The sequence below is a fragment of the Meriones unguiculatus genome, chromosome 15 (assembly GCF_030254825.1).
Source record: "Meriones unguiculatus strain TT.TT164.6M chromosome 15, Bangor_MerUng_6.1, whole genome shotgun sequence".
NCBI classification, from domain to species: domain Eukaryota; kingdom Metazoa; phylum Chordata; class Mammalia; order Rodentia; family Muridae; genus Meriones; species Meriones unguiculatus.
Window position 1 is genome coordinate 73,628,024 of NC_083362.1, and position 8,832 is coordinate 73,636,855.

An 8,832-nucleotide genomic window follows, 5' to 3' on the forward strand; every position below is an offset into this window, starting at 1 on the left:
TCCATGGGGTCCAGACAGGGAGCTAGCCTGAGATCACCACCAGTCTGGAGCCACACAGTCGGGGGAGGGGGAGCAGGCAGGGCATGCCACGCCCCAAATGAGCCCTGCCTGATCCATAATGCAGGAGCAGGGCATAGCACTCCCGAGACCATTTCTGAGATGACCCCACACACTCAGAGACTCCTGGCACCTTTAAGAGAAGCAAGTAAGTGGTGGAGCAATGGAAGAGAAAGAAAGAAAAAAAAAACACAAGGATGTGGGGAGAGGCAGAACTGGAGACTTGAGGGTAGTAAGGAACAGCCTGATGTGAGTAGACAGTGATGCCACATATGACCATGGTGGGGTCCTGGCCTGTACTGCCACTGAAGGCCACATCTGGGTCTGTGGCATTGCAGCAGTAGGGTGTGTTACCACCAAAGGCCAGGCAGATGTCCCTGGTCTGGGCTGCCCACCCCCCTTCCAGGGACATGTTGATGTCTGAGTGCTGTACAGAACTGGCCTCACCCCTCATCTAGGCATTGGTGGGAGAGCTGGTACTGGAGGCATGAGAGTAGGAGAGCTGACCTGCCCTAGCCAGCTGCAATGGGCCCACATTGTGGGAGTTGGTCCCCAGGATATGAGCACGGGAGAACTGGCCTACCCACTCATCTCCTGTGTGGTGGCGTGGATAAGGAAGAGATACACTCCTCCTCCCTCACCCCTAACCAGCTGCAGCAGAAGGGCATCCTGCCCCTGGGGTCATGAGAGCAGGAGAGCTGTCCCTGCCCCTCATCAGCTGCAGCACTCAGGGAGTGTGGCCCTTGAACCTTGCCTGGGCACTACAGTAGAGCTGATCCTGGTAGCAGGGTCCCATGTGAGCCAGCCCTGAGGGCGTGAATGTGGGAGAGCTGGCCCTGCCACTTGTCTGCCCTGCTGTGACATGGGTGAAGGAGAGATGGCCCCACCTCACCCCATGCCCCTTGCCATCTATGGCAGGCAGGCGAGCTGGCCCCAAAGTCACCAGAGCAGGAGAGCTTCCCAGCCCCTCACTTTAGGCAGCAGAGCCTGCACCCCACCTGGACAGCACAGTAGAGCTAGCCCCGGATGGGGGTTTGCAGGTGAGCCAGCCCTGAGGACATGAGTGTGGGAGAGCCAGCCCTGCTACTTGTCTGCTAGGCAGTGGTACAGGTGAGGAAGGGATGGGGGAGAGATGCCTCTTCCTCACCATCTATGGCACGAAGGAGAGATGGCCACAGGGTGAGAGAGCTGCAGATATCCCTCACCATCTGTAACACTCGGGGGAGTAGACCCTGTACCTCATCTGGGCAGCAGGGCAGAGCTGGATCTGGTTGCAGAGGCTGGTTGGTGAGGCACCCCAAGGGCATGAGAGTGAGAAAGCCTTTGGGATGGCAAGCTCAGATACCTCTCAGGCCCAGATTTAGGCCCACCTCAACAACTACCCCATTGATGACGTGCTGAAGTACATGAAGGGGCTGGTCCTACAGATTCAAAACTGCAGGATCTCCATGACAAAGGACAACAAGATATCTGAGAGGAATCCCAGTGAGGTTCTAGTATTGATAGACTAGCAGAAGCCAGAGGCCTCATACCAGACCAACTAGTCCTTGCAATGAACATTTGCCAACAAAAAAGCATGGACAAAAGGGTCTACTGAGACAGGCGTGGTGGCGCACGCCTTTAATCCCAGCACCCGGGGGGTGCAGAGGCATGCATATCTCTTGAGGCCAGCCTGGTCTACAAAGCAAGTCCAGGACAGCCAAGGCTACACAGCCTGTCTCGGGGGGAAAACGTATATTGTGGGACACACTGACACATTACATACAGCTTTCACAATAAATTTTTTTCTCTGTTGGGGGGTGGGAGGTTGCAAGGGTGGAGGGCAGGTACAAGAGGAGGATATGAGTGTGGTTGGGTGCATGGTGTGAGAGTCACAAAAGAACCAAAAAAAGTTTAAAAAATAAATAAAGGTAATATACAGATCTTGGCTGAACTAAAGCTCAGCGTAGATCACTTGTCCAATATGCATGAGATCCTGGGCTTGACCCCTAGCACTGCCTTCACACATTCATACATGCACACAGAGTATAAAGTACTCAGATCAGGAGATCATATGGAATCTTCTAGAATGTGGTCCACTATGAATCACCATGGATTCTCCTGCCCAGTGTCCTAATACAGGGCTCCGTTGCTCTGCCTTACCTCTGTAGGCTCACTGAGTGTGACATCTCCTTCCTGTCTCACTTCCGGGCAGCTTCCTGAGCATAAATGTGTTGGTAGTTGCCCCAGAGTCCTCTTGCCCTGTGCTTAGTGGCATGTCATCCCAGAAGAGCTGACCACAGACCACCCAAACGGTCCATCCCCGGGGAAGAAGAACGAACTGCTAGTGTTGAGGTCTCTGCGTGGGATTGTTCCCTCCTTTGTTTCATACCTCAGTGGATCTCAGAAGAAACTGCAGAGGCTCATTCAGATGGGACAAGTTGTCTTCACTGGGTGCTTCTGTAAAACTGAGGAGGTCATGTAAGCAATGCATGTTGATTTGCTGGTCTGTAGAAGGGCCTCCTTTCTTCAAAGGGGTGAGAGGATTTGATGATGTAGCCTGGGAGGTTCTGAGCTCTTGGCATGACACTTTATTATAGCTCATGTCAGCATTCCTTACTTCCACCATTCTCTACTATTCTTCCTTCCCACAGTCTCTTCACCTTCCCCCCTGCCCCCCCCGCTCTGGAAAACTCTTATGCTTCTGGAGTCACTACCTCCAGATAGCCTGCCTTGGGGACCTCTGCTCGCAGAGCAGTCTCTGGCACCTCTGTCCTGTGGAAGCTCCCTAACACCTTCACTCATGGAACCCACAGGTCATGCTAGATGAAGAGATGTCCAAGCGGCAGCACCCTGACAGATCAATAACCCATTCCTCACCTGCCATTCTGACTGGGAGGCTGTAGTTACTGATCCCCAGCACAGTCTGTATAGAATGTCCCCTGGCTGGGCTGTGGCATCCTTGAGGGGGAGACATTGCCCAGCTGGTTAGCCTCATTCACTCTGCATGGACTCTGCAGGCACCCAGTGAGGGCTATGTGTTTGGATGGTGCCATTCATTCTTCAGCGTCCCCTGAGATGTCCTCTAGGCCTTTGTCCCTTCTCCTTTCTTGCCTAGTTGAAGTGGTTTTCAACCTAAACACACCCTATTTCCTCATGTTCCCAGCCCGCCAGTTCTTCCCCACACCAATCTGTGGATTTGAAGACAAGCCTGGCAGCCTGTCTATGAGGTATGATGGTTACTGTGGAGGATCATGTGGCCAGGTTCTCTGGAATCAATGGAAGGTGTCTTCTAAAGACACCTTATTGGGCTAAGAAGTCCCTCAAGCTGTGGTGGTTTGCAGTTCCATATTGAGTCCTATCTTAGGAACCAGGATACCAGTCCAGGGGCCAAGAAAGGTCAGTGTTGAAGCTTACTAGTCAGAGAAAGAGTTCAACCTCTCCACTCCTTTCTGCTATGTCCAGGTATTCTGGGGAAAAATGATGTCTGTCCACCCTGGGGAAGGACATGTCTGTACAGATGTAAAAATGCATACATAAACCTTACCCTACAATACACCCCCAGATACCCAGAAATAACACCCAGTCAATGGGAAACAACAAGAAAAACAAAACAAAACAAACAAACAAACAAACAAAAAACACCATCCTGGATTTCTTTCTCTACTGGATCAGGAGCTTTTACAAGATAAAAGACTTGTACTTTTTCATTTGTATATTAACTAATGCATTTGATACATAAGTTGTATGCATTAATGTGGGTGGATAAAGCTCTGAATCCATAGTGAACAGCTGTCTACCATATCTGTAATCAAGTCATGGGTGATAATGGGACGTTAGTAAAAGGAACACGGAAGCAGAGGGGAGGGTCTCAACTAGCCCTAAGGAAGAAGGCAGGGAGACACCCAGGACCTACAATGGGTGGAATGGAATTTCTTGGTAAGGAAGGGCTGAGGTGTGGAAAACACAGGTGGCCAGTGCTTGAGGAGTCAAGCTCCCATTGTCGCTCCTGGTCTCACCTGCCGCCTCTGGAATGCTATGTAGTCCACACTCACACTGCATTGGTTATTGGAAATTACAGTCACTTGCAGACTGTATGCTTTCTGTGTTCTGGGCAAACGTTTTATGACGTGAGCCTGCTTAATCAGCCTGCACAGAGCATGGGCAGTTTTTCTAGTGGAAATGAAAGCAGGTGTGCTGAAGGAGCTGTACCTGGAGACAAGGCATGAGGATCCTACAGGGGCACAGGGGACAGTGCAAGTGTGGGGGTGCTGAAGCCCATTGTTCTCCCAGCCCTCAGCCTAGAGTGCATTTTTCACGCAGCAGATGGCTTTATTAGCATTTTAAAATAGCAAAAACCTCAGGTGCCTCCATTAAGAAGAGTCTAGTAGCACTTTTAACTTAGGAAGCCAGGAGTAGCATGTGTGATGATTTTTCATAAATAAAGGTAAAATTCAACATGCTCACTTAGCCCATTGTTTTCAAGTGAAAACTACTACTACTACCAACAGCAACACAGCAGCAACAATAAAACAATACTAAGCAATGTTTCCTAATCTCTTGTCCCTCAACGTTGACATTTTTATGTTCCCGTTGTCTGTGGCCTTCCCCCAGCCTCCACTTTTATCCTCCTGCTTTTACTTCATTGCTGGCAAAGACCTGTGATGCCTCATTCATTTTTCTGAGCGAAGTGAAGAACAAGCATCCTTCTAGATGGATGGAGAAGGCTCCTGTCTGCAGCCTTATTGCTCTTAGCCCATGATATGTCTTCTCATAGAGGCAAAACCACTGCCAAGTGTAGTCTCCCCATAGCTGCGTGTGATACTATTCTTGGTTGTTATCCTGACTTCATCTGGAATGAACTAAAACCCAATAATGACTGAGGGGTTTGTGCTTAATCGTTTGAAGTGAGAAGATCCGCTTCTAATACGGATCTTTGAGGTGGGAAGACAAACATTTAATTCAGATCTTTTGAGATGGGAAAATCCACCTCTGATCTGGGCCACAGTCTGTGCTAGAAGCTTGTGTAAGGGACGTAGAAGAAGGAAACTGTCTCTTTTTGTCTGCTTGCTCTTAGTCTGCTGGCAAGTCCATTCCTTCACCGGCAGTAGATCCCTACTTCTTCAGGATTCTGGCATATACTGAAGACCAGCTGAGACATCCAGCCTCTTGGCCTGAACAGCTTCTGGATTCTTGGACCTTCTGTTCAGTGGCAGCCATTGTTGGATTAGCTGGACCACAGGCTGTCTAAGTCATTCTAATAAATCCTCTTTATGTGAATTTGTGTGTGTGTGTGTGTGTGTGTGTGTGTGTGTGTGTGTATGCAGAGAGAGAGATACACTCTACATGCTCTGTCCCTCTAGACAACCTTGATTAATGCACTCTGGAGCTGGAGCTCTCCAGCATCCTTTGGAAGAGGAAATGCACATCCTAGGAAGCCAGCTGTCAGTCTGCAGACACATTAGACAAGATCTACACGCTTTACTCTGAGTACCCTCACTGCCCCAGAAATGATGAGACTCTGGAGTAAGTGGTACAGGGACAGGAGAGGAAGGGGATTCAGTGCCCTCAGCAGCCTACCCTAGGCGAGAAGAGCCTCCCCAGGGCAGCAGTATACAACAACAACCCTTCACCACCCTAGGTCCTTCAAAGCTCAGCAGAGCTCCTGCCTCTGACCCCAGCTGTCCTTTGGTGTCTCTGGAGGTTCCAATGCTCTCACTCAGAGTGTGGGCCATTTCGGGGTCAGGAAAAAATTTCTCTCCTGTTCCTGAAAGCGCTCTGCCTTCCAGCTCTACAATCCTTGATTTTCTTTTTAAAGGCTTGCCCTTCTGATCATTCTGTAATTAAGTGGCACAGTTCCTCAGCCTGTTAGAAGCCAGGAGGCTTTCATTACCAGAGCTGAAGTGCTCGTGGCTTGAACTTGGAAAGGGAGGTGAGTTCATTTCCATCAGTTTGATCCAGCACCCACTGCGTTCCTGGGGCTTAGGCGGATTAATTCCCTGATATTTCATGGTCTCTAAGATGCCAGGTCCCTTCTGGTGGGTTGGATGGTAACACTTCCTGGGGTTTGAGCTGCCTCATTAGAAAAAGGAGGCCTTGAACAAAATAATCACTCAGGCTGTCCCCTCTCTGGGACACTGGTGTTTCATCTCTGGACAGAGCGAAGGGAGGATGCCTTTGGTGAGAACATCCTTACTCTCTTTCTTCTTTGTCACCGAGTTTCCCTGAGTTACTTTTGTGAATGAGGCAGCTCTTAGATGAGAGAGACTGGGAATCCTTCTCCTCCCACCTTTTCCCTTTCACTCTGAGAGAAGAAATCCTTACTCTGCTGTTCAGCCATCTTTGAGGGTGGGAACGAAGTTGCTGCTGGTAGGAAAGTAGGGGGAGGTGTAGATGTTAGAGACCAGGTGAGCAGAGGGGGAAAGAGGTCCAGCCAGCTGGATCTAAAGTAAAATATGTAGGGTTGAGAGGGGAGGCAAGGAAGGACTCGGGCCCCCAATCTCAGTGTCTGCTTGTGTTCTCAATCCTTAATTCCAGCCTAGATTTCCACATTTGACCAACTGGCTGGCTACATGGAGACATCTTCACGATTCTCTCTCTCTTTTGCTATCTGTCTCTCTGTCTCTGCCCTCCAGGCAGTACATGGCAATGCTTTTTAAATCTAAGTACCTCTTTTTCCCCCCTGCTCCTCCTTGTCCAGCCTTGGACTGTTACATTGGCTTGAGCTGAGCCTCAGGGACTTCATCTCTACCCCCAAAGACAGCTGAATAGCAGAGTAAGGATCCCAGCTCTCAGACTGCAGTAGGAAAGGTGGGAGGAGGATTCCCAGGCTTGCTCACTCCTCATCTAACTGTCTGCCTGGTTAACAAAAAGAACTCAGAGTCTCAGGTAGGAGACCCTGAAGTGTATCTGATGCATAGTCCCTATCTTGGCTTGACACACTGCTGCTCAGCTCCCCTGCCTTATCTGGTGATGCACCACTCCGCGCTTCATTCTGAACTCCGAGTCTCTCAGTTTCTCATGAGACGCTATTGAGAGGGCTCGGGGTGCTATTAATGATTACTGTAGAGCAACAGACATACAGCCGTAAGCACACTGGGTGGCTCTATCTAGGGCTCAGGATGCTATTTTACTTACTCTAAACGTCAGTAGCTCTCAACCTTCCTAATGCCACGACCTTTTAATACAGTCCCCATTGTTGTGGTGGCCCCCAGCCATAAAGTCATTTTTGTTGCTTCTCCATAACTGTAATCTCGCTACTGTTATGAAGCATAATGCAAATATCTGTGTTTTCCGATGGTCTTAGGTGACCCCTGTGAAAAGACCATTCAACCCCCAAAGGGATTGCAATCCACAGGTTAAGAACCACTGCTCTAGAGCGACAGACACACAGCAGAATTGCCTTATGTAAACTGTGTGACTCTATCTAGGGCAATGATTACTCTAGAGCAATACAGAGGAATCAACTTGGGAAAACTGTGGCTCTGTTTCTGGGGTGAAATACTTGTTCCTGTCCCAGAGCTCCTACTTCATCTAGTCTGTCTGTCTGGGGCTCTCCTGCCCTGCTTTTCTCTCTCATTCATTCTGAATCATCCTTTAGCTTATGTATCAGGACTTGCTTTTTCAGAAGAGCCTTTCCTAACTATCTCAAATCTGTGAATGGTACACTTTTCTAGAATCTTCTTTGAAACATCTCTCTAGTGTGACTGACTGCTCCTTGGAGGCTCTTCATTGCTGCTGTCATTTTCTTTGCATTTATGAAACCAGCTGATTGGCATTTACTTCCCGTGTTAAAGTACAGGTGCTCAGAGCCAGGAACTCTGTTGGCTTGCTTACACGTGTCTCTAGCACGAAGCTAGTGGAGTTGCCTGAGTCAATGAGGAAGTCAGATAATCACTGGGAGAAGGTTATTCATTGGTTCCTGATGTGAGAAACCCACTGACTGCAGTGTTTCTGTCTAACTAATCAGGGATTTTTGTGTAATGACTACAGCTTTGGAAGACAGAAATAATACCCTCTTCAGAACAGAGGAATGGTACATTACCTTTTGCACTCAATAATGAAGGATAATGCCTTCTGGAGACAGGAAGCTGGCATGCTGGATAAGCATTTCCAGCCCTGTGAGGTCAATGTTCTGTAACACGATTGGCTGCACATGTGGGTACATTGTGGAGCTTTGCACATTACCGTGTTCAATGCAGAACCTGCAGAAACTCCAGCCATTAGGGATAACCCGTTCTTCATCTTGGTGGTTCTATTGTCCAGTATCCATGCCATAGGCATGTTTTTTTTTTTTTTTTTTTTTTTTTTTTTTTTTTTTTTTTTTTTTTTTAGGCCTGAGAAGCCTCAAACCTTTCTCAAGTCTTGACATGGATTAATTAGGTTTGATTATTCTACGCTGTTTGGAGTCCAGTAGCAAGGAGCACAGAAGTTAACCGTGTGGGTACTTTGAGTGCAGGCTCCTGATGCTCTTCAAGCCAGACAAGAGCCCCATTCCTGGACTACCTATCTGTGATAATTGGAAGCAAGCAACAGTTTCTTTCTTTCCCTCTCCCTCCCTTCTTACTCTTCCCCTTCCCCCTCATCTCACATAGGTCAGGCTGGCCTCACATAGGAAGCTAAACATGACTTTGAGTCCTCATCCTTCTGACTCCATCTCCTGAGTCCTAGGATCACAGGAGTATGCCATCAGGACTGGTTACTGTGGTACAGAGGATTGAACCCATGCCAGGCAAACTCGGAGATTGACCCCATGTCAGGGAAACCCTCTACCAAATGCACTGTGACCATCTCTCT